The sequence below is a fragment of the Haplochromis burtoni genome, unplaced genomic scaffold, assembly GCF_018398535.1.
Source record: "Haplochromis burtoni strain Fernald_Lab_line unplaced genomic scaffold, NCSU_Asbu1 Contig_64, whole genome shotgun sequence".
Classification (NCBI taxonomy): Eukaryota; Metazoa; Chordata; class Actinopteri; order Cichliformes; family Cichlidae; genus Haplochromis; species Haplochromis burtoni.
The window spans coordinates 2,040,080-2,054,267 of record NW_024582425.1 but is presented as its reverse complement, the minus strand read 5'-3'; the positions used below and the strand labels follow the sequence as shown (position 1 = coordinate 2,054,267).

At 42.5% G+C, this 14,188-nt stretch overlaps 1 protein-coding gene across 4 annotated transcripts in view; it reads left to right on the top strand.

Annotated features, from left to right (window-relative positions):
• The first annotated feature begins 1,420 nt into the window (after nt 1–1,420).
• The window catches only part of LOC102310119 (DNA-binding protein SATB1), a 58,607-nt gene continuing 45,839 nt past the window's right edge, over nt 1,421–14,188 (top strand). For 2 of the 4 annotated variants that reach the window (XM_042221329.1, XM_005923722.3), the window contains exon 1: nt 1,421–13,582. The gene's annotated coding sequence lies outside the window, so the exon portion shown is untranslated. The remainder of the gene's footprint in view (nt 13,583–14,188) is intronic. The other 2 variants (XM_042221328.1, XM_042221327.1) reach the window with 2 other exon arrangements.

Below are 14,188 nucleotides of genomic sequence, written 5' to 3'. Positions count from 1 at the left end.
ATTTCACACACGCAGGCAAACAAACAAAGGCGTGCATGTGACAAATGTGTATAAATGTGCAAGGTGCAAGAAAGTTCAAACACATGACACAAATTTAAAAAAAAATTCTTGCAAACCACAATCTGTGATGCACACACACACACAGTATAAAACACACTCACATTATAGTGTCACATCCACATGATCAGCAGCAGCTCATGCACATACACGATGAGCACAAATAAAGTCAAATATAATAAATTATTTTTGCATTAAACTCTTTCATCTTTTCTCTGATGCTGAAGGATATTGTTGGGGACGTTCAAGCACAACATGTAGAGGTATAAAAATAATTTCCTTTACTAAGTGTAATATGTACTTCATTAAGACTATTAAATTGAATTTACCATATGTACAGATGTTTCCCATCTATTTTCAGACTTCAGCAGAAAAAGCGACCTATATCTCTCTATATTGTATTTTTTTTCACGTAAATACAGCACTCAGTATATGAAAATCAATTAAAATATCACAAATATATTTAGACGCTATCAGGGCGGAAAATAAAAGGTTTTTTCTCTCTTCTTCTTTCTCTGTCAGCATCCTCAGTGTCTCGGCTAATTCAGCTTCTTACTGTGTTCTTAAAAAATATCCAAGACAACAAATAAAATGAAATGATCCTCTCTCTATGCTGGTTTTACAAATTTGCAGTCATTTAGTATATTTTTATTTTTATTTCTTATTTAAACAGGCCTGTATTGACTTCGGTTGGTGGATCTGTGTCTGCGTGATGTCCGCAGTTAAGTTATAAGCGCAAAAAAAGCACACAGCAACAGCTTGCGTTGATAAAATAAAAGTGAGTGTGGTTCAGTAATGATGCATTAAAAATGTTCACTGCCGAATAGTCGGAATAATAATTATTTCCCACTAAAAGCCTTGTTTAAATTGGCGAAATTAATTGGAAAAATAGCTTTCGGCAAACACAGCAGAAGAACAGACTGCAGCATTAACACGCCTTTCAACCAGCATTGTTCAAACTTAATTATTCTTGAAAACTTTTTCCCCCCTTCCTTGTTTCCTATATTTTGGCGGCTTTCAGACAAATCAACCCATCTGCTTTAATAAACAGCTCTTTATGTCGATACGAGCATGTGATGTATACCAGACTGTACCGGGCAGTACGGTTTCATGCTCGGCTCAGGTGTGCGGGGAGGGAAAGCTGGCAGGTTGCCCTCCGCTATTAAAACAACAGGCTTTGAGTCGCTTCGGAGCAAAACGCACGCCGCTGCGCGCACTTTTACTATTTACCAGACTTTTTTTTCCTCCCTTCTTCTTCTTCTTGACATGCAAACATGTGGCGTGTAAATATGAAAATGAATGAGTGTGAGAGCTCTCCTGGCAGTGACTTCTCTCTCTCTCTCTCTCTCGCTCTCTCTCTCGCTCGCTCTCTGTCCCCGGAGAGCGGCGCGTCGGAGAGGAGCGGCTGTAAAAACCAAAGTGGGGCAATGAGACAAGCTGCGCCACAGCTGGCAAATCATCGATTTGAGCATCAGAAACGGGGAGGGGCGGTTCATTTACCTGCCACCCTCTCAAAGCAGCCCTCCTCACATGCCGCTACTCTACTCTCCTCTTCTTCACCCCCGCTGCCCGCAGCGCACGGTTGCTCGCGTTTCTGCGCTCCATCAGCCGTGTGCGCTCCCCAACTTCACTCCAACCTCCGCCAGTGCGGTTTCTACTTGACGACCCCCTCCTCCTCCTCCTCATCCGTAGGACTTTTGACTTTTTTTTCTTTCTTTTTTTTAAAAAAAAAGCAGTTCTTCCTCCCACAGAGCAGTCGCCTATTTTTGGATCTCTCGCCGTGGAGCAGTGACAAGAGATTGTTCAACTTTTGATGGAAAACAAGAGGTCGGGCGACTGCTGACTTTAAAGGTACGGTCTCTTACTCTAAACTGTTTCTGCTCAAGTGATCGCTGTTCGCTGTCATTCTGTCACATGCCTCTTTATTAGAGCATCTGCACGGGTTTGAAATCACATTTTTATTGCGTGTCACATTAAAAAAGGGGGTCTCCTTGGAATTAGAAGAGTGAGATACTCTAAATGAATTAAAAGCAATTTTGCAGACCTTCATCTTCCAAATCACTTAAAACCCGCAGACCTAAAGTGGCTGTAAGAATTTAATATTTCAGAGAGATTTTTAAAATAAAATAAATAAAATTAAAATCGAGATTGTGAGCGGAGACGCCGAACCTAAACGCACGCATTCAGAACTTTCTAAATTTAAACGGGCCCGTGTCGTTTCTGCACAAATAAGCAAAGCACTCGTGATATTCGCGGGGTTAAGTGCACCCATCTCCTCTAATTCATTTAACAACTTACTCTGCGTCGCAGCAGAGGAGGAGGAGAAGTGATGCAGCCATCGCCACCGCTGCTCCTGGCCTGACCGTGTCACAGAAAGTTGCTTAGTTTTCCGTCGAGTCGTGAATCTTGTAGAAAATACTAGACTTCAAAATCAGGCCTTCCTCTCTTACTTATAATGAAGTGCGTGCTATCAAACAGCTGACACGTCTATTAGAAATGAATCTACTGCAGCCCAACTGCCCATCTACTTTTACTACTTTTTATTAGGCCATTAGAGCCACTTCATTTATTTCCTCCACATACTTACCATTTAATTACGTGTCAACTTGCTTCAACATTTTAACTGCTGTGACATGAAACATTTTGTGTAACTCTTAAAAAAAACACTGACTGAGCCCAACAAGGTATAAAAAAAGGTGTGAGAGACTCAGAAGGAAACAAACATTAAATGACTTTATTGCTTTCTTTCTGCTCGACTTGGCGTGAGGCAGTCAGGAGGATGTGATGACAGAGTCAGCGTGGTAATGCTGTTTTGGTCTGCCTTATGGCTTTTGTCACAGTGCTGATAAAGTAATTTCAGGTACAACCAGACCTGTGTGTGTGTTTATGTGTGTGTTAGATAAAGAGATAGAGAATAGGGAGCAGTTATGAGAAGATGTATTAGTGTGCTCAAAATGCGTGGGCACCAATCTTCTGTGGTTTACAGGTTTTTAAAGGTTTCACTCTCTGTCTGTTCCTTTTGAAAAATAGCTGACATTTCACACAGCAGCAAGGCCAGTGGCTTTCACTCAGATATTCGAGATTATTTATATATAGATATCAGCATAAATACACACATGTAAGACAGAGTAGAGTTTGCGTTTAAGGCACAAGCAAGATGTGGCACAGGGGTGATCATTTGTGACAATTGTGCAGAGAAATTAATTTTATACAAAATAATAATAATCTAGCGGCGTTTTGCATTTCAGAGACCTGATCTGATAGCTTTCTGAAAAATAATAATTACTTCACGGTGTCACCGGTTGTTTACCATGTTGCTGCTGTAGTCAGGTCATGTGCGTTGCTCACGCACGTGCAAATTACAAGGTCAAGAGTGGCACTACTGCATGGGAAAAAGCAGGTTATGGCACAACACCGGTGATTTTTCTCCCTTTTATCTTTGCAGATCTGTGGCAGTTCAAGGTTCTGTGGCTTATCTGGTCAGTGCCTTAGACAGCAATGACAAACAGCCTTTTTCCTGTCTCGGGCTGCCATGTGTCACTTCTTGTAAAAGTCCTCAGACAACCAGAAGAAAGCCTCAACGGCAGTTTGTGAGCGTTGAAGCAAAACTTCTCGGTATTACTCCTCGCCTTCATTACAACCACTCCTTATCAGCTTGCGGTTGTGAAAGTGGCACAAAAAATGTTTGTGTACATACGATACCAAGTCAATATGTTTGGCAAAATTTCTCCACTCGTTCTAGTTTAGCAGGAATGATAAGAATCAGAGTGTGAAGATGTCAGCGTTGCTTCATACTGCTGGGTCACACAGATCCAGCAGTAAAGCTTAAACATCTGTTACAGCTTATTAGTGCCTAATGAAATCCTCTGAATGTGTTCCCAGTTCTTACAATAACCCTACCGTGATTTACAATAAACCTACGATCTGAGAAGACATTTAAATATACTCACCCTTCTTCTTTTAAGTTACAGGTTTAACCTTGTTATACTCAGATTTTTCCCCTCAGAGCTTAGTTTTGTTTTCATTACGACTAATCGAAACTAGTGCACGCGGCATTTACTGTACTGTAGTAGTGTTGTAATAGCAGGAAATCAGCGTGTAGTGCACAAACACTCAGGGCTTTCTCACCGTCTTTTGCTTTTAAATCCCAGTGACGCTTCTGCATCACATCTCTTTTAATCATCACTTTCAGGTCGTCAGGTCAAAGGGTTTCTTAGGACTGGCAGGATGACAAATTAAATCTTATCTCTCAGGTGGAGGTGGTGTTAGTTAAGTGTAGATCAGCGTCTGCACGTTGCCGTGCTCTCGCTCAGTGTCAGGTTCACAGACTCTGAAGGGCAGGTTGTCAGGAGTGAGCGGAAGCAGAAAGTTTGTCCGGTGACCCCGAGACACCAATTAGCGTGGACATCGGAGAGCACAGGTTGTGATTTTTGTTGTTGTTTTTCCTGTGCAGTCTGCACTCAAATTATATTAGGAATGCTTCATCACTTTGCTTTAAAATTGAATTATGCTCTCAATCATCATTGCTTTCAGTAAAATTAGAAAAAAAAGTTCAGGGAAAGTAGCTGTCCCTAAACACACAACAGACACTCCTATACGTCTCCATAAGCTTTGCTGTGTCGGCTGTGTGTCGTGGTTGTTGTTTGAATTCCTCCAGCAAAAGATGCTGTTTATTAACTCCCCCACCACCACCACCACCACCACCTCACTCGCTGAGTATTTGCTGGGAGTTTAGAGCTGGGCTGTTCCTCACTTTGCTGAGGCTGATATCTCAGGCTAAAACCATTAATCGTCTTTCTTTACCACCTCGATAATTATCGCTGTAGCAAAATAACAGCTCAGCAAACAGTGAAATTATACCTGTGGTAGGGAGCAGAGTAAATACCTGTTTAGCTGCCAGCAAATGTATTTATTAGACTGTCGCCAGTAAATAAGAGGCCTGTCTCGTTTTTTAATGTGTGGCTCTTTGGGGATTCCATCCCTCCACACTCCCCGCCATGCCTCCTCTGTATGAAATAGCTCTGTTATGATTGCTAATAGAGGAGAAAGATAACAATGATTCCCTCTTTTTTTCCCCGTTTTTTCTTTTTGGTGGCGTGTTACAACTAGTGTGGAATAAGAAAACGCTGGTGAGTTAATAATGACTGCTGCATTCCAGGGCTCAAAAATGTAAGAAAGCCCCCCCCTGTCAGTTACAGACATACCACCCTGGGTGCATGCTTTTAGTGTGTGTGATTCAGGAGTTACAGCTCATTTTGTCATTATCTGGAAAGTTCCCTATAAGAAAGAAACAGGGGTGGGTTATGTTGTCCCGGCATGTTCAACTGCATTTATTTTGGCATATGCTTTGCATACTGTTGATCCAGATTCCTTGGCTTAGTGATAAAAGCATCATATTGTTTTTGGGTCCCCACAGTCAGCCCCGTTCGCTGAATGGCTTGGCGTGTCCTCCCTGGGACATAAAAAAATATCCGAAGTCCGTCACATTGGTTTTGTCACGCTTTTATGAAATGACATCCCTCTTATGTTAGATTTTTTTTTGGAGTTTGGAGTTGGGGGGGGGGGGTGTGTTCTTGTTCTTTATTGTGCTTCATACTCCTGTATCAAATATAAATTACAGACGCAAACACATTCAAGTTTTCATGATTCAAATCATATTATTACCGGTCTAATCGTATGTTTTTTTTCTCAAGAGGGAAAAAAACCCTCATTGTCTTTCATTCGATGCTTGTCTTCATCCGATCTGTGTAGGTTTTTCTGAATCCTTTGTTCAGAGGGAGGAAAAAAAACAGCGATTTAGAGGAAAGCGCATCCCGCTAAGATCAGGTTGTTAATACCCACCCACATACCCCAATGAAACAATTTCAACAGATACTGTACTCTCTGTCTTACACACACACACACACACACACACACACACACACACACACACACACACACACACGCACACATTTGCCTTATCAACTGTTTTGTTCGTCAGTGGATGGATGATGCATCCTTTGACAAGGGATTAAATATGCAAAGAAAAATATGTAGATAAAGAAACACATCTTTAAGTCTGTGCTTCTTATTCAATACTTCTGCCTAAGCCTGAATATTAAGCGCGGTTTCCTTACACGCTTGCGTGCCATCTTTTTTCCCTTCAACTCACTGCAGCCTCACTTCTTGCACACTGAGGCGAGTAACACCATCCCGTCACCTGCCCTCATTTCCTTAACACTCCCCACAAGGCCAGGGGAACTGTGCCCTTCACCGCCTCTCACCCACTTCAGGAAAAACCCAGCGGGCCATGACAACCTTTCTCGCCCCTTCAGTGTGCCCTCTCTCACAAAGCCGTCTTCAGTATTTCTTTCTGCCTCTCACACACTAACACCCGTGTCTCTCTAACTCTATTAATTGTTTATTTTTTGCCATCCACGAGGCAGAAATTAGAGTTTAATTATTTGATCATGTGACGACCGGCGTCCAGCACGCAGTGACAGAAAAGTAATTTCTCCAAACAGGGCCCTGCCTCTGATGCCTGTTGATTGTTCTATGACTAATTGGTTTTATAATTCGATAAAGGCGCAGAGGCGCAAGAGAGGGAGGGGGGTGATAAACAAGGCGGTGAAGGGTCCTCTGGGTGCGCCTGGGTGGGGATGTTGGCTTTGAATCGTTAGCGCAGATTCCCGTGAGGAGGCCTGACATGGGCTTGAACCGACACGGCGCTGCTCGGCGGTCATTACAGCCAATATTATCCTGATGGCGGGGGTCACGGGTTCGGGCAAAAGGCACGAACTTCCAGGGCAGAGGGGCCTCGTTACAAACGGCGCGGAAACACGCTCGCCACCGCTGAGCGGATGTACATGTGTCTGTCTGTGTGGCGTGCATCTGTGTGGGAGCTGCACAGTGTACAGTGTACACCACACGCCATCGGGGTGGCTGCTGGGTGTGGAGAGTTTTAACCTGAAAACAAGAGGTGGGAGTGCAGCGGTCGATCTGTCTGTGTATCAGAAATGGGGAGGGAGGAAATCCTCGTGGGGTCTGCTGTCTGCAGCGACGCCGAGACCCTCTGAGGGGAACTGGCGTTAGGCCTTCCTGTCAGCAGGCCTGAGGTGGAGACCACTTGCTCTGCTTCTATTTCTGTCGACTTCATGTGATTATAAAACAATTAAGTACTTAGGAGCCGACTCTCAGTTCATTACATCCCCCTTGTTCTTTCTTTCTCTCTTTTCTGCCTCCTCCCACACCAAAGTGCGGACATATGAGAAATGTAGAAATCACCTTCTCCTGCCGCTAATTGAAAGCCACACTCCTTGTATGAGAAGCTAATTTAAAACACGGAACTAATTCGAGCTGAAGGATATATTCACGGCGGAGTAGTTTGTCTTTTTGTGGTCACCTCGCAGCAACTGTGTAAGTAGCTCTTTACGTCTTGCATGTAAATATTAATAAACCACCTCAAAGCTGAGCTCTGTACAGAGCTGAATGCGAGCTGTCTGTGCGCAACAGGAAAACGCAAGCAGTACCTGTGACAGCGAACACACACACAGACCAAGGGTGAAACCGGTCACTCTTAAAAAAAACATTTCTGAGAAAACAATGAGCACCTCTGAGACAGCATCGAACCAAATGATGACACATTGCGCTTGTATTGTTAAGAAAGTGTAATATTCTGGGTTGGGTTAGTGGCGTCTGTAGCGCCTTTTGAAACTTATTTGCCCACACACTGTCAAAGAAATGTCAGTGGCACTAAACAAGTCAAACGCCTCCCTTTTTCCTGAATTCATTCATGATAGAAAAATCAATTCTGCACCAAGTGCTGTGCTCTTGTTTAGAAAAGAGGTTCGCTTTATTTTTGTGGCTTTTTTTTTTGCTACTCATTTAACTGCTTCTTGGTTTTGCACGGCATCTACTGTACAACACCCTTGTTTTCATTTTTTCTCTGCACATGACATATTTTTGAGGTTCGTCTGCGCACCCACACTGATGCAGGCGTGTTTTGACACGTTTCCTCGACAGATTATTAAATCCTCTTCAGCCTCTAATAATACTATTATGTTTATGTGTGTGTGTTTTTTTTGTTGCGCGAGACACTTGCAGAAAGAGCTCAAAGTCGAACCAGTGACAGCGCTAACCCCCATGCTGCGTCTGTGTGTTTGCTCAGACTGGATCCGCAGACTAATTTGTATTAGTAACCAAATAATCGCATTAATTCCCATTAGAAGCATCACAAGTGGTGAGCATGAAGACATCACAACACCTACGTAGAGTAAGTGATGGCGCTGCCGCTTCGCTTGACACACTAAATAAAGACGCCTCTCGATGCTGAGCCAACAATAATATATTTTCTGATTCATTTTCAGCCTTTTCTCCCCCTTTTGTGTGCCGATTATTAGTGTCCTTTTAAATGAAAGGCACATAATACTTCATTTCTTCAGGGACGTGTGGTTTAAAAAGCAGCGGGCCAGATATGATACCACTGATAAGTGTGTTATGGGAAAAAAACACACGCGGTACCTGTGATAATGCACACACTGAGGGTGAAATATATTTTAATATTATTTAAATATGAGGTGTCTCTTTAGCATCCAGTCTGTCATGTCATTTTTCATGATTTCTTTACAAATGTAGCCATCAGGCACAAAATCCTGCCTGAACAATTACACTTGTGTACATGCATCTCCCCAACACAAAGCCACACAAGGCTTGTAAAAACCCACCTTGAACAGAGCTAAATCTGCATTCAGCACATGATTATAACACCGCACAGCTAGTATTTTTAAAACGGCTTTCTGTGTTTCAAAACCCATTTTTCCCTCTTTTCTGTGTGATACAAAACGGTATATGTTAATTGATAATCAGCAGTGTTGATTCAGTGGTGCATTCAGTGCAAATCTGTGCCCTTCTGGATGTCAGAGGGTTTTCACAGCCACGTCGGTGCCAACCTAGCTGGCAGTGCCGGCACCTGTTGGCGGTGCCAAGGCCTGGCAGGGGTTATCGATGCTCTCTGATGGTGCCCGACAATCACAGTGGAAATGACTGCGGCTGCTTGCGTCATGCCAGATAGAAAAGAGCATTTGCCGACAATGGCTCGCTTTCACCATCGCTCCTGTTTTCCGGATGCTGCTAACGACGGCCAAGGAAGAAAAAAACTGGTTAAAAAAAAGAAAGAGAGAGGAACGGGAGCCGCTGCCGTGAACATCATGTAGAACATGTCAAACGTGGAAAACATGTCAACGTGCAGAACGTTGAGTAGCAATGCTGTGCAAGCCGAGGTGATGCAAAGCAATCTGCTGAAGAGAAGGTGTGGGTGTAGGGGGGCTCCAGCCTGTCAGATTCATGTTAGTACAAATCACAGAGAACCTGAAAAGGAGGCACATGCATGCACACACACACACACACACACACACACACACACACACACACACACACACACACACACACACACACGATATTCATGATTATTATTTCTATTCATGAAAAATAAAGTCAAATGTCCTTTACTTTCATGTATCTATGATGTGGTAAACTTACAAATAATCCATTCGTGACTTTTATGTCTTAAAGGGCTTGGTGGAAGTCTTGTTGCTGAATAATATGAATCTCTGAAGATGTATAAATAGTATTTACTCCACAGTTTGGGTCCTTTAACCACACTGCACACCACAGCTGGGTTTAATGCAAGTGTTGGCAGCTCACTGAAAACCAGAGACTGGTTGAGATAAGAATTGATTGCTGAATCTTTGAGTGACAGCCTCTGCACGTGAATTCAAACATGCTGGGGTCGCATATCAGCATTTTCAACAACTCTTCTACTTCCTGTTAAAAAAACCACATACGACGTGGGACCCTTTTAAAATGCAACCGCCTCCTCAAAACTTACACCTCACACTAACTAGGTGTCAATATTGCAAGACGTTCCATCTCAGGTCCGAAAGGTGAGTTTCACGTTGCATTTTTTTTTTCCGTTAAAAGCCTCTTTGATGGCCTCCTGCTATGAATTCCTAATGCAGTGTTTTTGGACACAAATGTATTTTAAAATGAACAAACTTTTGACCCCACAAAGGTGGGTGGAACAATGATTTAGTTTCACAACCAGGGGGGTGAATGAGAGGTGTAACTGTGATGCATCACTTCTTCCGTGATTGTTTTTTTTGATCGGTTCCAGGTTTGGCTTTATTTTAAAGACCTCCAGGTCTTTCCCTGCCTAAAAGAAGCACTTTATGTAAATTTAGAACCATTTTCTTTGTCGGGCTTCTCCGACTGCCGTCACTGGCTAAGCTAAGATGCTTACAACTGCCGGGATGCATTGTTTATGAAACAGCAGCTTTGTGTGAGACGATTTGCCGTCTTTTTTTTTTTTTTTTTTTTGCGGGGATGAGCTTTATCAACCCTGCAAACACATCGTAAGTCAGCATGTAGCATTATGTAGCACTTCATGCACACCTGACCTCCACGATCGACAACATTCAGGTTCTGTCGATGTGATAGGTACACACACTTCCTGTTTTCTGTTGGTTTCCTGTTTTTGTTCTTGCACAGCCTGGACAGACATGCTTCTTCATTTCTCTTTGATGTACACACTGGCCTGATGACAAAGCCACACCTTATGTTAAGTGTGAAGAAAAGCACGCTTTTTATGAAACAAGTGTCCCCATGCTTTCATTTAATGTGCAAAATCTATTTCCCCATGTATTCTCAACGCTGAACTTTGCCTCACACACTCCCCCATCTGGCTCTTTCTAGGATCTAAAGATGGAGAGTCAGATATGCCACCCCTCACACCATGTGTGGGTGTGTCCATCATTAAAATGACCTTTTTCTCATGAAGTCAGAGTGAGGATCTTATTATTGGGTCACCTTAATGGTTCGGTAAAAACACCAGATCAGGCCTTTATTGACAATACCAACAGATTAACTTGTGTGATGTTTTGGCAGTTCGGCCAGCAGGGACTGGTTTGAGAAATAATTACAAAATAATGACAATAGCTTAACATCAGCCTGTTCAGGGTTTTTGTTGACAATATCAACAGAGATTAGCTCATCTAATATTTTGGTCTAACTTGCAGTGGAGGTAAAGTTTTAGCACATATGGGAAGACTGCTGAAAGCTAAATGTTGAGAGAGGGAAATGAGAGATGTGGCAATGAAGACTGCTTTTAAAAAAAACTGTATTACTTGTACTATTTACAAAGCAATAAGTCAGTAATAGCCCTGAGAAATCACTAAAGCTTAATATTCAAGTTGATAAACAACCAACGTACATATTAATACAAAAATATGAGTCTAAATTGTATATTATTGCTGTAAGGGTGGAAAATGTAAGTAAATATATTAATATGTAGTCACTTTTTATTTGAAATAAAGCTATTATCTGCTTTTTAGACTTATATGTGTAATTTCTTATATTACTTTGTCGCGTATTTAGTTTTATATTTTTATTTAGTCTTTATTTAACTAGGAAAATATGACTCTTGAGATTAAAAATATCTTTTGGAAATGTGTGTCTGCCAAGATAAACATCAGCACAATCAACTGTGATCAGTAACCACACATGGAATAGGAAAATGCACAACATAGGTACTGATGTGTATGAGACAAAGCAAAATGGTTCATGTTAAAGCTCAGACCTAAAGCAGGGTCAGTTATGGTCAGCCATCATATTTGCATCCTGAGGTCATTTAAAGTGGCCTTAAATATATTTGGTGTATGGTTTGGATCAAACTCCAAACAATATTTCTACTCTGCAAAAAATTATTTTTATTCCTAGTTATGAGATTATTTTGGAGTTTTAAATAAATGGTTTTTGTTTTTTGCAAACACAGCATTTGTTAAATTTTTTCTCACTTTTACGTTTTGCTTTCAGTTTGTCTCAAAGGGCCAGCCACCTTACTTATTTTGCTATTCTGACTTCATCTGGATGTAGATTAATTTGTCAAACAAAAACTATACATTTGGCCCAAAGTAAAGTCCTGAAATAAATAAATAAACAAAACACATCATAAATTAAGGTATCGCGCGCGCGTGTGTGTGTGAGCATCTGTGTGTTACTCGGTAATAAATGCAGGACCGCCTCACTCTAATCAAGCTGATTAAAAATTCCTGCGCGCACAGCCGGAAATCGCACCACCGTTCCTCCCCGTTGTGTGTGTATTAGTGAGTGTGTGTGAATGCATGTGTGTTTATGTGTGTGTGGTTTCGCTCCCGGTCCACTTTCTCCACTTTGTCTCCGCCAGGACTTTTCCTGCCTGAGATGCGGAGGAATAATCTGTTTTGATTTTAATAGGGAAGGCTGCTGGTGCTGGTGGTGTGTGAGGGGATTATTCCTCTTATTTTCTCTTATTCTCACACACTTTACACCCCATCTCCTGCGCTCTCTCTCCCACACACACACATCCCCATCCTTTCTTCTATTTTTTTACCCTATTTTTTTACCCCCTCTTACCACGCCATTTGAAATGAGGAGGAGAGAAGGAAAGCAGAGGCAGCGGCAGCACCAGCAGCGAGGAGAGGAGAGGGGGGAGTGATGAGTCAATACAACTAATAATTTAATGGGGACAGAGAGGGAGAGACGGAGTGAGAGGGGGAGAGACAGAGAGGGAGATAGAGAGAAAGAGGAGCTCCGTCCGGACGCCAATCCCCAGCCAACAGGACACCTCCTACTATTACTATCAAGGCAGCTCTCTTATGCATCCACAGCGAGCCTTATTCATCCTCGGCATCGGAAAGTAAACCGCACTTTTTGACCCCCCTCTCCTTGTTTTATTTTGCGAACCTGTTTCGACTGTCCGCATATCGTCTCCACATCGCCTCCATGGCAAGCTCACACAGTCGCTTCTTAGTATTTTTGCTCTCTCTCAGTCTGCCGGCAGTCAAATCTAGCTAAGCCGACGCTGAGCTATTTTTTCCCGTAGTCCCTCCGTGAACACACACAGCGAGGGTTTGTTAGGTCTCGGCGGCGGTTGTTGTTGTTACAACTGTGTCCGAGGTGCTTGTGGTTCGTGCTGGCCGTACTGTGCGGCTGCCTGCTCGCCGTTTTGGATGTTGTGCTGCGAACTAAAGCCGAAGTCGCCTTCACTTGTAAGCGTTGCTAAATGTCGCCGGTTTTAACGCTTTCCGTTGCCGTCCTTTTTCCTCCACTTGGACGGAATTGGCTGTAACGTCAGGGCTGCACACTCCTGTCTCTCTCCGCTCCTGCCGCACACGCACAACCGCTTACCAATGTTCGCCTATCACGGTCCATCTCGACCTCGTCCTCCCTTGCACAGACCCGGGTTGTTGTTGTTTTTTCGCACCGCCTGCCAGTCCTCCGCCAAGAAGAGCAGGAGAAAGCATCTTTTTAAACACTGATTTTGGGAACCCCTCGCTGTCATGCACACGTAGAGAGATAACAAGAGAGGAACCGGGAGTTGTTTTTGGGGAGGGGGGGTTTCTTTCTTTTTTCCCTTTTCTTCTTCTATCTTTTCTACCCTGGCCAAACTTGAAGAAGAAGCGTTTTCCAGCCGGTGTTATATGCTCTCCAGTGCTGAAGTGCTGCGGTTCAGGTTGGTTTGAAGTTTTTTTCTTTGCTATTTCTTTTTTTTCTTTCTTTTTTTTAAACTCAACTTCTCCTCTCTTAACTCCCACCCCCCTTTGAGCAGGGGCGTCCAGGATTTTTGTAAATGGGGTGGCCCAGAACAAAGCAAGGGGGGCCTTGTAGAAAGCAGTGTTTGATGAATTGATTGTGACTTGTTTTGTATTAAGAAACTCTTTTACAAAGTGGTTAAACTCTTTATTTAAGTCAAAGTCTACAAGTACAAAAACTTTAGCAGTACTTTTAGGTACTTACAGTTAAAATATTGATGATGCAGAAAAATATACATCATCTCATCATATTTGCTGATTCAATAGTGTACATAGCACTTTATTTTGCATCAAAAGACTAATTTAATCATTTTCTATATTGTTGGGTAGCTTTATTTATAATATTACAATTTTTTTATTGGATTTAAAAAAAATTGAATAATAATAAGTGGTAAAAACTTCAAAGAGATTTTGTGTTTTAAGGTCATATAAAAATCCTGACCTGGATCCAGACTGTATCCGGGTCTGGATTCCTTTGGCTCCCTCTCTGTGGGGAATTAGTTGCTTCATTGGATGTTATGAATCGA